Consider the following 15,373-nt stretch of genomic DNA (forward strand, 5'->3'; position numbering starts at 1 on the left):
TATGGTGCTACCATTAGAAACATTGCTGCCGAACTGGGTGTTAGCACTAGCACTGTGTTGCGGGCGGGTTTATTTTCACGGATTTGAAAATTTTAAATATTGAGGTTGACAAACTTTGACAAATCTCGGTACGTTTACTCAGCCTAAATTTTCAAAAATCTCAGTGGCGTCCCAAGTTAAGTGTAGTCGTTTTTTATGATCACGATGGTACATATTAGGTATTAGGTATGTTTATTTTTTTATATTTTATTGTTATTAATTGAAGTTAAAATCAAATATGTCGGTGGACAAATAAAACTGGGACACTTAAAATTTAATCTATGTAAATCAGACCATTGAATTGTCAATATATTTGTCAGTGTCTATATAATATGTCACACCAAAGTTAACCTATTTGTGATAAAGCCGTAATTAAACGATGCAAATTTGTAAATTTTGACTTATGTGATTGTCATTTTTGTCCCAGTTTTATTTGTCCATCGACTGTATATCAATTTTGTGAAATAAAACGCTCGATGTTTTGTTGTTTTATTTTGATAACTATCTATAAAAACAGTAACAACACATAAAAATACATATACCCTGAGTTTTTTATTTTACTGAACATAGGATTCATGGATCTGTAAGTTTGGTTGCCTATTTCAAATGAATTGACTTGTCCATTTTAGAACTGAACATAGCCATTTTACATTGTTCATTGTTCAGCGAAATAAAAAACGCAGTGTATAATGTCCTAAACCTAAACTAATACATACCTACAGTCCATTCCATTTAAGTATGCAGTCTAGAATAGCATAGGGACTATTTTCCCGTCGTTGATTGGTCAAAATGAGAGAAAAGTTTACACCAGGCAATGTTCGATTTTTGATACTACTGTCAAATTTTGATATTTGATAGATTTTTTGGTTTATTGGAGAAAATCAGCGAAGTGGTTGACCTCTGGTGGTAATTTTTGAACTAACGAAACAGGGAAAACAAATGTTTACGTATTGGCCGTAATACATTTCAATTGCCTAAAAATAGCCAAATTCGTTTGTTTTACATAATAAATTGTGCATGAAGTGATGACGAGTACCTCAAAGTGTTATTGTTCCGTCCGCAGGGTGATATTTAGTGAGCAAAGACATTTCTCTGCACTATTTTCATGATGTTATTTCCCAAAGAAAAACTCTAAAAAATACCAAGCAGGAAGTTTTAAAAATCGGAAAACCTATTAAATAGCTTCTAGAAATAAGTGAGAATAGAGTCAATTGCTTTATTGGCCCCTAAGAGTTGGGTATCAATCCCTAATAATAAACTGTTTAAAACCCCTTGCAGCAGGTCCAGATGTTGCGATTTTTTGCAAGCAGATTCAGGGACTCGGGCTAAATTCGGAGATATTTTTATTGGGGGTTACAAAACACTTTCTACCAACCGATTTTATACCTTTGGGCACCTTTGTGAAGCTTTGATGATTATAGCTTTTTACACAACAGCAAAAGGTGTCAAGTGGGACAACTGAAACTCACAGTGATTCCCTCTCACAATTTACCAGTGGGTACTCACAATAAAATCGTAAAATGTCCACAAACTAGTTACTAATAGGTAGCCCTTCTTAGGTACTACAATAACAAATTTTATTGACCCAATTAGTGTTGTTTTTTTTGTAGTTCGTGAAGGTTAAATTTGGTGTAAAAGAAGCAGGAAATGATCTGGATGACGCTGCTGATGCTGACAAATTTTCTCCAACTGTTGATGTTAATGAAGAAACAGCACAACAGACAAACATAAATGTTGGAGAGCCGGTTCAGAAAGTTGCAATGACAAAGGTCTTGGTAGACAAATCAACGCAAACTGATGATCTTAGTGGTTCTTGCAATTTGTGTTAAACCATTTATTATAATGTAAAATGTCAACAATTGTTACCGGCAAATTAAATCCAAATACAAATGAAATCAGCTGTTCTTTGTTTTCCCTATTTCGTTCAATTTGCAGCGCCATCTTGCGGTTGCTGATTTTCTCCAATACTTATCGATTTTTTGTATCAAACGGATCATTAAACTACAATTTTGTTATTAGAATACCACTACCGTAAGTTCCTTTATAACTTTTTTTTGTTAATTTTGCTTGGAATGTATGTTTTCAAATTTGCCGCATTCGTTAGTGTGAAACGTTCTCCATTCGAAGCAACATCTAGTACATTCTTAAATGGAATGGACTGTAGTTTGTTTTTTATTTTATAAAATAAACTCGGTACAGGTTGCAAAAACACACTTGTCATTTGCAACAGCGCTTTTATGGCATTAGTCATTTGAAATTACTTTAAAACTGTACATAGGTATATGGAAAATATTCAACCCAAACTATGATTTTCTGGTACCTTTGTGCCTTTATTTGGTTCAGAAATATGAAAAAAATGCTGTTGCAAATGACAAGTGCGTCTTTGCAACTTGTACCGAGTTTAGTTATTTTTGTATTAAGTGCGCAAAAGTTATTTATGTATTAAGGGCGTAAAGTAGGCGTTTTTGGCCCGCGGAGCCCGAGGCAAAGCCAAGGGCTCTAACACGATAAGGGCCAAAAATGCCCTTTACGCCTGTCATACATACAAAATTTTTTGCACGAGACACTGCTAATACATTCCTAAATGAAAAAAGAAAATGCATTTGGAACGATATACGCGCACGCGAGAAATCGCGACTTCTAATTAAATAAAATTTTCGAAATTTTATATACCTAACTAATTATTGATAAGGTGTATTTGAGAATTTTTAAAAATTTTTTTGTTAATAAATAAGGCCGTAACAGTTTTATTAGTTTTCTGAAATTAACTGTTAATTTACCTATAAAGTTTTTACACTAAATGAATCTGTATCTGCTAGCGCATCGAACCCTGGTGGCACAATTACAAATTTTGACTTGGTTAACTAAATAATTCGCTTTTTTATTTAAACGCAAACCAGACACGTGATTTATGGCCCAAATGCTATAATTTTCCAACAAAGGGGCTATTCACCAGTAGCAGGCCGTTTTGACCGTCTTACTTACAGCTTTGCCATAAAAATGACAGTTTCCATTGTCACCTAAATTTACGACAGCACAAGTAGTAACAAGTATAAACAAAAATGATTTTGAAAGTTGAAATGTAAAATTGCGTTTAATTCAAAATCTAATTGTTGTTTTTATCCGCTGATTTCGTAAATAATTATAGGAAGTGAATCTGGGTAGGTCAGTATAAAATCAGGATTTGACTTTTTGGTTGAAATTTACATTTTATTTTTTTTTGGCTTTGTTTGTAAGTTAAAAATGATCAAAAAATTATGAAATGTACCTTACCAATAACCAGGTAAGTGTGAAAAATTTCGACAATGTTATTTAATTAGAAGTCGCGATTTCTCGCATGCGCGTATACGATGCCCCACCCGGTATATCCATAGTAATAAAACAATGGTTCTGTTATTTATAAATTTAAAATTAAAACGTTCATAATCAAGACGGTAATCATGATGACAATAAAGTACGGATTACAATTTTTTTTTTTTTAATTGACAGATAATGACGGCCAAAATTTTCTGGCCGGCATAGTATGTAGTTTAAATCAGAGCGACCGCAGGGAGCGAGGATTTAATAGATCGAGATTTTTAAACTATAAAACATGCGTTGTCTTCAAGATTTTTTCTAACACTAACATCTTATCAGAAATTTTAATAAATTCAGAAATTATTCGAGATGCGTCACAATACACAAAATGCGGAGGTTGCCGTGGGTACTTACTATGGTAATAATATCAACAAATTTGGAAAAAAACAATTTTCATCGTTGAAATGTGCCAAAACGTTCCACAAGAAATAAGAAAAAAGGGGCAATTTGTTACCAATGAAGTCTAAAAGTGCATACGAAAAGGTGTATGTTTCGTTTCAAGGCCGGAGCATCACGGAGGTAGCGGAAGATGTCATTTTGGCTTTTCTTGATATGGGGTAAGTGTGCAGAACTTCATTAAAAGTTTATTCACACTACGGCAAGAATCATTTGAAGAAAATGTAAAGATTGCCAGTTTTCGATGGCCGGACCCTTGCATTGGATGAAACAGCAGAAGTTAAAGAAGAAGATGTTAGGAACAAGAGCCCGAAGCTAATGTGGCAGTTCCAATTCATTAATTGTACTTTTCACTTTTGTGATAATTACTGTAAAATTGATGAATAATATGTGTGAGCGTATTTTATGACTCTATAAGATACGTTGGCTATTGACGACGTGTCTTATTGAGAAAAGCGTATTTTATGGGAAACATAAGATGAGAGCTCAAATGCACGATGGAAACAGTATAAGATATTACTGTTAGAAAAAAGCTTTAGTGTTTTAAGGGCCCTTTTTCGCACGCATTTTAGTGTCAAAAACAGGGATTCTGATTCAGGTATAATAAAAATTATTTTACAACAAACATGGATGTCGCCGTCTGTAAATAAATGTAGCTTGCGCACCATTTTTTTTTTACATTGTCCATATATGAGAATCATATCCGTGTTTTCACCTTTTGTGTACTTTATGAAAAAAGTCTTGAAAAATTATGATTAGTTAAAAATGTGAAGACTGACATGACAGACAATATAAGGGCCAGCAATCGTTGATTTAAATATTTATTTATTTTTTTTTAATGCCATTCCCGTTTTTTGCCATACGCCTTTTACGGTACCTTTTCGGTCGGCGGTTTTTCCTTTTTCCAATTGCTTTTTGTCTATCCTCCTTCCTTCAGGTGGTGCGACGGGGCTCCGGGGCACTTTCCCCGGCCACCCATGCCCATTCCACCTCACACTCACAGACATACACAACATTTATACACCCATGGGCGCCTTTTCCCGACGGGACTCGAACCCGTGCTGACCTCGCGGTGGTGGTCGAAAGAGTGTCGCTCTTCCTTCCACCACCCTACCGTCAGCCCCTAATAGACATACACACACATCCATGGCTCGGCGGAGGTTCTTTCTTTTGAAAAAATCCTCCCCCTTCGGTGGGATTCGAACCCACTAGCGCCGGGACCGCGACCTCGGAGCACTGTCTCCGACAGCCATGCGGCCACCGAGCTACTTTTTATAAATGTAGGAATCTAGAAACTTTTGGAAATTGTAGGTAGTTTCGCTTGTATACTCGTATAACGAAATTTTCATCGGAAGTCTCTCTTGAATAACCCTGTACAAAATTTCAAAAATCATCGGGCAAGTATGATTTTTCATTTTTTAATGTTTATTTCACAAATGATTTTTTTTTATTTTTAACAGTTCGTTTATTGTGAGTTTAAAAGATCACACTTAGGGTCAGTTTACACAAGCGAAATTAAGTTAATCGTAATCAAATGCGAGATTAACTGAACACATGATCAGTTGAACCAATCGAAGCTTCGGATTCATGGGTTAATTGTGCATTAAAATTTAATTCGAATTAAATATTTAATTCCCTTTCTGTAAACTGGTCCTTTGGGTCAGTTTACAGAAGCGAAATTAAGTTAATCACAATCAAATGCGAGATTAACTGAACACGTGATCAGATTGAACGAATCGAAGTTTCGGATTCATGTGTTAATGGCGCATTAAAATTTAATTCGAATTTTAATCCGAAACTTCAATTGGTTCAGTTTGATTACGTGTTCAGTTAATCTAGCATTTGATTACGATTAACTTAATTTCGCTTCTATAAACTGGCCCTTAGAGTATTACTACAAGTTACTGGCTTAAAACTAATAAGTTATAATTAAAATAAAAGTTATAATTAAATAAAAGTAAGTTGAAAACTTAAGTTAAATGAAAAAAAAAAAATGAAAAATCATAGTTGGCCGATGATTTTGAAATGTTGTCTAGGGGCCTAGATGTTGATTCTAAACAACTTCTCTCAATAATTTTTTGTCGCATTTACCACATAAAAGGCACTTTACTCTACAGAAAAATAGGTTATCCGAAAATTTCCAAGGAATACTTGACTTTTCACAACTAAAATTGTGTTAAAAATTAGTCTTTAACCAAGCAGGGCTAAACCCCTAAAAATTAAAATTTAAATCTAGAATTTTTTATCTTTTACAAGAGTCGTTTCACCTATCCGGGGTATACACTTAAAGCTCATCAAAATGGTTGCCAATATATCGGTGTTTTTTTAAATTTCACCTCGTAGCGGGCGTTGAAGAGTCGATTGTGAACCCACCATTCGTGTAAAACTTTTTTTTATAGATTTAAACAGCTGATCCGTAACCTGTAAAAAAACAAAATGATATTTATTTTGACATAATAAATAATGTTGCAAAAAATAAAAAATTAAGCCGTTTTGTAATGTTTTTTTAACCATTGTATTGCTTTTTTGTTTATTAAAATCGGACAATAAATACCTATGTAGGTAACGGAGCTACGGTTTGCGGCGTTTTTTAGAAAACAGCCTGTACACAGGGTTATTCACGTAAGATGACGAGCCTGACCAGGTAAAAATGCAACCCAAAATACACTTTACAAAGCCTTCATTAAATCAGGACTCCAAGTGGGTATTCTATTAATTTGAAAGTATCGGGCCTTCAAATAAATATATATGTTTATAGTAGGCATAGGCGACATTCTAATTCTGTTAACAGTGTAAAGTAATTTCTGTAGGTAACCAATTATTCTCCGGAGTTACACAGGTTACATAGTAAGCTTTTTCCCAATTTCATATTGTCAAATTCCGTGGAGGGGGAATAGGAAGAATGGACTACTTTTGGGGACACGGAAAACTGGGCAGATGTGTCATTCAGTTATCAAAATTTCTAAACCATACCTTAGCTACTCATAACCAAGCTTAAGTTAATTTGACAGTTTTTTTGAAAATATCAATCATAATGACAGTAAAGGTGAATTTACATTGACACTTTTTGAAATGACAATAACAGACTGCCTAGGATTCCATGTCCCTCATTGTACAAAAATTAAAAATATTATAGTCCATTTTTTAATCAAAGAACCACGACCTGTTGATTTAGGTTTGTAAATATAAAATTTTACTAAATTTAGGGAATTTAATGATATCTATTAGCTATACCAGCCAACGGCTGTCATTTTTAATGTCCTTGAAAGTACGCAAACTCGTAGCTAAAATTTGAACGTGTTATTAAAAATGCCTCGCAAAGTAAGACATTTATTAAACTCTCAAATTCGTTGTTATTAGTTGTTACTAACTTTATTAACATCACGGCCTCCTAGATTCAAAAGAGACTCGTCTCTTATCCGGCCTGCCGCATTCGTAGTTCTAAGCATTATTTTTGTTTTATAGGGTGCGCCACAATACGGGGCTTATGTGTTGTACTGGTTGCCTGCCTTGCAGGAAATTATTGTTTTATAAACGTGTTTTCAACATTTTTCAACAGTTTTAACGCGCAATATACATCTGACAATTTTTCCAAATCTCAAATCAAAAACATTTTTTATGAACGGTAAATTTAATTTCAACAATTTTCTTTTTTATTATTTTTTTTTATTTGTCTGTGAGTCCAAGTTACAAAAATTTACAATGACAGGAAGTTCTAATTTTTAAATAAGTGTCTCACTCACATTTTACAATGAATAGGACCATGAATTAGTGGATTTCCCGAAAAATATGAGGCTAAGATATTCTTCAAAACAATATTTATATTTTCCTTTGGAATGCTTGGTAGAATTTCTACTATTGAAATTATTGTCAATTGTAGTTTGTAGTTTGCGAATGAGAAATTTGAATTTTAGCTTCTTCACTTGCAATGGGTTTAGGGTAGATTGTAAAGATTATAATAATGAAGATTTACGATAGTGGTAAGTTTATCTACCTGCTAGTTCCTAAAAAGGGATGCCGAATATCGGTAAAATGCAGATTGTTTGTTCCCCCTGGAATGAACTGCTCATAGTCGTACATCTTCATTATTATCTAAATGTTTAATCTACCCAAAACCCATTGCAAGTGAACAAGCTAAAATTCCAATTTCTCATTCCCAAACTATACTAGACCCACAAATTGATCATTGGGGTAACTTAGCCTTCCTCTATCTTAGTAATATTGGGTGATTCAAAATGATTGTGGCCAAGTATGGCAATTATGTATGAAAATTTATGTGGCAACTGTGTGGATGAGGTAGAGTTGTCATTTGTATGACATTTCATAAGCGTGCATTTGATTTTTTTGATATCATTACACATTGATTTGACAGTTTTGAAAATTGCGCAACTATGAACTGTCAAAGAAATATCAACTCTACCCTACCCACACAGTTGCCACGTAAATTTTAGTACATAGTTGCCATACTTGGCCACAATCATTTTGAATCACCCAATACATTAACTCCAATAAAGGGATTTTCTTTTTCAAATTTGGATCTCGTAAATGTGACAAGCAATAATCACATCCATGGATTGCCTCCGTTATTTTCATAATTAAGTAGCCACATAAAAAAGCCGTTGCCGCCGTCTCAATTTGAAAATTGGTACTTGGCAAATAAGTAAATGGAGACAACTTTTCTAGTTTTTCCAGAGAACTATCTTGCAAGGTGACTGAAACATTTACATTGGTCCTTAAATTTTGGAATCTTGGTAAAATTTTACTACTTGCTTATTCTGCGGCACTCATGATATTACCAGTATGATCTCTCAGTCCTATCTTCCATGCCGCATTTAAAGTGATATCATTGGGTAGATTATGATAAGAAATGTTGACTTTATGTCGTGAACTAATACAACATTTTTTCTTTGTTTGTGGCATTTTTTAAAGTTTCGACTGCACTTAGTTTTTGAAATTGACAATTTATTATATAAAGTGTCATTATTCATACGTATTTTTAGTTGCATATACTAATATATGGGTCACATTAAAGCCGCTAGATGGACATACTATACGGGAAATTTCATAGACAAAATAAGAACATATAGAACGCAAACTCGAGAGCGTTTTTAAATTCATCGATGGATCAATCGGTGGAATCAGTTTTCTACCAAAACGTTGTTATATTACTGTTAGATTTATGTTGAGCTTAAGAAAACACGTTTCTTTATTCACCAAAAATTTCATGTTGGGCTCAACCAAAATTCACCTTTGCCATCTACAATAGCTGCTTTCCATTCGGTCAAAAGAACCGTTCGGAGCTGCTCCTGAGCTTGAAACCCCACGTTCCATTTGCTAGAAACGGTGGGCCATAGACAAATAAACACGCTTCGTTTAGTAAGACGGTGGTAAGACGGTTTAATGCATAGGACACAGTGAACAACAAGTTTTCATGCGCGTCTGGGTTGCGCTGTTCCCCGTTTCAGAATCGTTTCCATTAGTGTTGGGCATAATCGATATATTTCCATAATCGAATTAATCGAAATAATCGCTTTGTATAATCGAATGATCATTCGGATTGTCCGATTATGAATGATCCGCATGCGCAGTTGCTTTGAATAACGAGTGATATTCGGATGGACGATTATGAATGATACCAAGGCGGTCTCATGATACGCAAATTTCAATTTTCACATCAAGTTCTTTTTTGGAATCTTAGTGAAGTAAACGAAACTACCCTTACTAATGCGGGAAGAAATAAAATCACTAGATTAAAACAATGAGAACCAAATGACAGAACCACCGAATGAATATCTCGTAATAGAGTGGTCGGGTCGAGTCGTATCGAGTGATCGGGTCGAGTCGTATCGAGTGATCATTCGTTTTACCATCCAGTTCTCGACTTCTCGAAACATTCTAACGAATTATTTTAACGAATGATAATCGAAGAGCATAATCGAATGATCGATTATTCGGCTATAATCGATATATTTCGATTATATCATTCATAATCGCCCAACACTAGTTTCCATCGTGAATCGTGTGTTCGTGAGCACGTGGTACTGTTGACACTTTATTTATATCTTCCGTGTTTTCGAAATTGTTAAACATTGAATTTTTAATACATTTTCTATAATTTTACCATTCATTCAAGAGAAATTGTTTGGAAGTTTGAAGTAGTTTAAATTTCATTGAGACCAGACTAGGACTCGACTAGTTCTTAAGTAAGTAAAATACACTTTTTATACTATATATTTAATTATTATTTAAAGTCATAAACATTTATTTTGTATTTATAAAAGTTTTTAGGTACTTTTACGGGTTCTACACGTAAACGTTTTGTCAACTGTCAATAGACCAGATGTTATATCAAATGGGAAAGTTTGTATCCAACATTGTAAGTGTAAATGTCTTCGAACCTAAAACCAAAATGACTTTATTCATTTTTTAGATATTGGATGGAGAGCATAGTGCAGCCAATAGCGATCAATGGAGAGTGTACCTTCATGTGTATGTGTAAGATATTAGGTGATTTATCTTGGTATAGCTATTAGTTATTATAGTATGTAAGTTTTTTTTTTGCGGTGGATGATTCTGGGTTATACCACATACAATGGATCTTTATAAGTACAAATGCAAAGTACCTTGCTGCAGCAATGTTTACTATATGAATCCCACTAAAATAAACAAGCATTTTTCTACATTTCCTAAATTAAGAAGTTTAAGAGAACAGTGGTTTAATGCTATTAATTTTAACTGTAATGAAACCATTCCTTATTCAGCTTCTAAAATGTATATATGTGAGGACCATTTTTCAGAAAATTGTTTTGTAAGTACACTGAAAAAAAGATTACACCGGGGTTCAGTTCCTACGAAATTCGTTCAAACTTTGGTGCAAACAGGACATAGCTCTAGACTACCCCATACTATTTCAGAAAGTCTGAAGTCCATCGCTTCTTGTAGTCAAGTTAGTTATAGTTTACTTGAAAGTTCACAGCCTCATGTAAATAGCAATCCTTTAGATCACAGTTTCAATTTGTTGATAGATCATGATCATACCTACTGTTTACCTAGTATAACTACAGAAACAAACAAATCAATTGTTCATTCTAATCAATTCAATAGCGATCTGATACATTCTCCACCTCATATAAACAACAATTTATTAAACCAGAAGTGTGTGTCATCTACCTCTGTACCTAGACAAGATTCATGCAATAATAAACAAATTTTATCTAAAACTCGTAATGGCGGTATTCTGAAAAAAATTTCGTGTACCCGAGTAAGTAGTTTGACCCCAAGAAAGCGAAAATTATATTATTGTAATCGAGTACAACAAGGAAAAATTTCAAAATTGAATAAGCTTCTTTCATCCTCAAAAAGTTTATGTAAAAAGTTGAAGACATTGTCTCATAGCAGCTTATTACAAGACATTGAAAAACATTTTGACGCCACAGGAGCGACATTCTTAAAATCACAATTTGTCAATATGCACAGAAAAAATCCGTCATGGTCGCTCGATAACAAAGTTTTCGCTTTGGCGCTCTATAAGAGGGGACCAAAGTGTTATAGATTTTTAAGTCGTTTCATTAAACTACCGTCAAAATCGACTATTTCAAAATTTTTACAAAAGGTGCCATTTCAAACGGGTATCAATATGCAGCTGTTTGAAAAATTAAAAACAAGGGTCTCAAAAATGTCGAATGTTAATAAATTATGTAGCGTCATGTTCGACGAAATATCTTTAGCTACAAATTTGACATACTGCAAATTGACCGATTCCATAATTGGATATGAGGATTTAGGTACCTTAGGGCGAACAAACAGTTGTGCTAACCATGCGTTAGTATTTATGGTCCAAAGTATTTATTCAGGTTGGAAGCAGCCTGTGGCATATTACTTTACGAAAGATAGCATTAAAAGTAAGGATTTAAGGTATCTAATTCGTGAAGTAATTGAACAGCTGCAGCTAATAGGAATTATAGTTGCTTGTACTGTGTGCGATCAGGGTCCCACGAACAGGGGAGCTCTAAAATTATTGAAACAGGAAAGCAGCTATGATGTTGAAGAACCTTTTTTTTCTGTCAACCAACAGAAAATTGTGTCGCTATATGATGCGCCTCATTTACTTAAATCAATTAGAAACGCTTTGGCGAGGTACACAATTAAGTATAGAGACAACAAGGTGGCCAAATTTTCTCATTTAATTTCTGCGTTTCGTTTTGACCAAACTCGACGGTTTCAAAACAGGAAAATTCGGGAATGTTATCTTCTTGTAAATAAATATAAATTAATGAAGATGAAAGTTTCAATTGCCGCAAAAACTTTGAGCAATACAATGGCTGCGGCCATTGAAACTATGATAGCTCAAAATACCGGACTTGCTTCAGAAGCAATCGACACCGCCGAGTTTGTACACGATATAAACGATTTGTTTGACAGCTTCAATAGTAGCAACATTACTAAAAAGCATGCTGTTCCTCCGCTAAGAATAGCTTTAACAAGAAAAACACAACATATTATATTTTGGAATGGCATGTTGGAAAAAATTAGATCGTGGGAGTTCCATTTTGAAAAAGACGGTTCTTCAAAACGAACGCTTCCGTGTAAAGAGGGATGGATCAATAATATTAAGGGTGTTTTAGCAATTTGGGATGTATGTAAACAATTAGGTTTTAAATTTTTGCGCACGCGATTATTAAACCAAGACCCTCTAGAAAATATGTTCTCTGTAGTCAGACAGTACGGCGTCGCTAACACCAATCCTTCCTGCTTCCAGTTTATTTCTGCTTTAAAAACTATCATTTTGAACAATTTAATTTCAAATAGGTCAGCAGGTCGCAACTGTGAAGAAGATACGGGGCATATTTTGCACAATTTAAGAGATTTTTTGTCAGACAACGATAATTTTAAACCTCTTGTTGAAGATGAAGAAAATGAACTTCTGCATTTAAATCCACCAGAATTTGATCAGAGTTGTTTAGAAAATGGTAATTTCGAACTACAAGCTTTGGCATATGTTTGTGGGTATCTTGTGAAAACAATTAAAAAATTAGAATGCCCGGCCTGTCGCATTTCATTGCTTGTGGATACTCCAGAATCATGTCACATTTTTACTCAATTTAAGGAATATGACGACCAAAAAATGAGACTGAAATATGTAACCAAAGAATTAATTTGCTTTGTAGCTCATATTTATGATAAGGTCATATTTTATTTGAAACGTTTTGGACATATTTCAAACATTGTTCAAAAACTGCGTATGGTTGTTATAGAACGGACTGATTTTAATTGGTTTCAGTGCAATACGCACTCTAGTGAAATTAGAACAAATTTGTTAAAAACCAGTATTCATTTAATTTTGTACAAATATCTTGATGATGTGCAAAGAGAATTTCAAGAGACAAATAGGAAAAAAAATATAAAAAAAAAAAATTACTACCTTCCAGCATGTACCTAAATAGCTTTTTTCGTCATTTGTTCATAACTACCTTACTACCTACATTTTTGTGTATAGACTTTTAGCTTTAATTTAGGTTATGTGATTTTTAGAATAGTTTTTTTTTTTTTGTTTTTTGGTCTCATATTTCAATATTTCTCTTTATTTTTCATGATAGACTGATTTTTTGTGATGTATTGTACGTCGGTTACCTTTCATTATATGTAATTTGATTTTTTTGGAATAATTTTTATTTTTGTTTATTTATTATTTGTTTATTCAGATGTACAATACTTTTTTCATAATAATTACGCTTTTTTTTTATTGTTTATGTTGTGATTTTTTTGGAATAGTTTTTGTTTTTGTGTTCATATTTTGTTTTTATATATCAATGTATCTTTTATTTCCATGAATAAATGTTTTATTTTGATTTATTTGTTTAAATAAAATACAAAATTGGAATAATTTAAATTTCACACCATTCCCGCCATTACCCGTTTCGATTGTTAGTTTGCCCAGACATCACCGCAGCGCTGAAGCCGCGTACTTGTTGCCATCTTTTTCTAAAGGATTAAGTCGTCTTACTAAACGAAGTGTGTTTATTTGTCTATGTTTGTTCCTTTCCAATGTTCTGTTTATTTATTATTTTGAAAATTTTTATATGGAGTGGCAACGATAAATTTTACATTCAGTTTTTATGCCAACTTCAAAAATATGAAAAAAATGCTGTTGCAAATAATAATTTTCCAACCCATACAGTGGACACAACTTCAAAATGGTGTATAACTGTATCCAATAAAATTTGTACTAGGGTTGCAAGGCTAGGATAATTTCATTCTTTACATTTTAAAGTGATACTCCTGATTTTATTTTTAATACGTCTGTATTCTTTTTCCAATAGTCTTCGCTTTGCTTTTTCCTTTTGAATTTGACTTTTCATCTTCTCTACAAGGTTTTTATTTTCATGGTGAATTTTTCTCGATACCTTTATAATCCCCTCTCTTACGGTGGACGATCTTGATAAATTATTTACAACTAAAATGTAATAGGTAACAATCTAATGTATAACGAAAAATGTTTATACATGAATCTTAACAATTATATCGGTTACTGGCGTGGAAAACTGTAAAAGTTAGGTTATATTTAACTCGTTCCCACAACGTCTTTTATCTATGCCCAACAACGAGCACAACACCATATATCTATTATAATTGTCCGTTTACTCTAAGGTTATATTGGGGCCGTAAAAGTAGTTACCTCCAAATAAGCTGCCCCTTTGTGTGGGTTTCAGAAGGCACGCGCCCCTGCAATAAATCAAATTTTAAAAGCTGTTGGGTGGATGTACAAGGTCCGGTTTAAGGGAGAATGTTTAGTTTTATTATTTTCTGAACCGAAGTATATGGTGCCCTGGTTAATTCACTGGTCTCCTTAATAGGATTAGAACACCCCCTTGTGACTAGACCTTCATAGCTTATTTTTCAACATAATCTCTAAAAACGAAAATTTATAAATTGGAATTCATATTTCCACAAATTTGCCTCAGTCCCACTCTGAACGAAACAACCAGCCGGGTTTACCTGCTGTTTACAATCACAAAATGTTTTCTATTGTAGACAAATCAACTTTTACACAATGGCATAATTCGACGGCCCCAATATAACCTTAGAGTAAACGGACAATTATAACTAGTCAACAGTCAGTGTCAACCACAGGTGTCAACGTCAAACGTCAGTGAACTCCGGTGTAGGGATGTGTTGTTATTTAGCAACCTGTTATTTTACAACAGTTATTTAGTTGTAGCAGTTGCCACCTGTTATTCGTTTTTAGAAGTAACAGGTTAGAAAATAACAGTTTGATAAAAACATCCGCATCACACAGCAGCGAACAGAACACTACAATCACATCGGCACCAGTCGACACAAGTCGAGTCGCAGTTGAAATGTCGTAAACAGGTACTGAAGCAGAAAACCAGAGTATAAAAATAACAGGCAACGCAACAAAAGCAGAGAGCAGAGCTGCAGAGCAGACAACGTCTAGCCCAATAATCGACAATCGATTTGAATATTCGAAGCTGTGATTGGTTGAAAAACAATAGTTGTGGAAAATGACATAAGTGGTACCTATAATAATATGTATCTCATTTCTCATTGAATAGTGAATACT

At 33.8% G+C, this 15,373-nt stretch overlaps 1 long non-coding RNA gene across 1 annotated transcript; it reads left to right on the plus strand.

Annotated features, from left to right (window-relative positions):
• The first annotated feature begins 581 nt into the window (after positions 1-581).
• LOC138133199 (uncharacterized) lies at positions 582-1,934 on the plus strand. Its single transcript, XR_011160276.1, has 2 exons — positions 582-1,598; positions 1,650-1,934. It is a non-coding gene; the product is annotated as an uncharacterized lncRNA (long non-coding RNA).
• The last annotated feature ends 13,439 nt before the right edge of the window (positions 1,935-15,373 follow it).

Source organism: Tenebrio molitor, chromosome 1, assembly GCF_963966145.1.
Source record: "Tenebrio molitor chromosome 1, icTenMoli1.1, whole genome shotgun sequence".
Lineage (NCBI taxonomy): Eukaryota > Metazoa > Arthropoda > Insecta > Coleoptera > Tenebrionidae > Tenebrio > Tenebrio molitor.